This window comes from Kryptolebias marmoratus, linkage group LG1 (genome assembly GCF_001649575.2).
Source record: "Kryptolebias marmoratus isolate JLee-2015 linkage group LG1, ASM164957v2, whole genome shotgun sequence".
NCBI classification, from domain to species: domain Eukaryota; kingdom Metazoa; phylum Chordata; class Actinopteri; order Cyprinodontiformes; family Rivulidae; genus Kryptolebias; species Kryptolebias marmoratus.
In genome coordinates, this window is record NC_051430.1 from 33,865,867 (window position 1) to 33,866,799 (window position 933).

A 933-nucleotide genomic window follows, 5' to 3' on the forward strand; every position below is an offset into this window, starting at 1 on the left:
GGCCACACTAGAACTGGTCCAGCTCCAAAACTACAACACCTCACTGGTATTTGATAAAAAGGTGAAATCTCTGCTAAAATCTTGTGTTTTGAATCAACATTCATAGAAACTAATTCATGTCATTTCAGTGAGTCATCATGGTTGTGCCCAGAGGAGGTCTTGAGTTTCGACCCCTCGTGTGGCCGTCAGATGTCTATTTGATCTCTACAGAACTTTCACTTTCAGCCTAGCCTACTCACGCCCTCGGTGTTGGAGTTTTCTGTGGTGAAAGAGCAGCTTATCTGACGGGGGAGTCACTGGGAGAAACGGCCTCCCTGATCTGTTATTGGACTTCCGCACTTGGCAACAAACACCACGTTCAAACGTAAGGTGGTGCATAAATGGACTTGATACCAGGCCACCTGAGGTCGAAGGTCAATGATTGATTTTGTAATTGTGTCGTCAGACTTGGAGCTTGGGTAAAGAGAGGGGCAGAGCTGTCGACTGGTCGGAGTAGAGCAGTCAGTTGAGGTGATTTGGACTTCTTGATGCCTTTCCAAGCATGTCCAACTGGAAGGAGATTCTAGAGCAGATCCAGAACTCGCTCAAGGAATTAGATATCCTCTCTGGGAGAGTGTGACTGGGGAGGGAGAGGCCTGGCTTTCTCTCCTGGCCACTGACAAGCGGCAGAAGACGGATGGGTGGGGGCGCGCATGTCCGGCCTTCCTTCGGCCCCTGGCCTGGGGTTGGTCTGCAGTCGTTGTCGGGCGGGTGGGGCGGTGGTGTGCACCTTGTGGTGGCGCGGGGTGGCTGGCGGGTTGTACTTGGTCTGGATGGGTGGGTGGGCTCGGGTGTGGGTCCCTGGCTGGTGGTTAGATTTCAATTATTAAATTAAACGATTGCAGCCAAGTACTCACAATGTCTGCAAAGCTCTTTGACAAAAAGAAGCAGAAA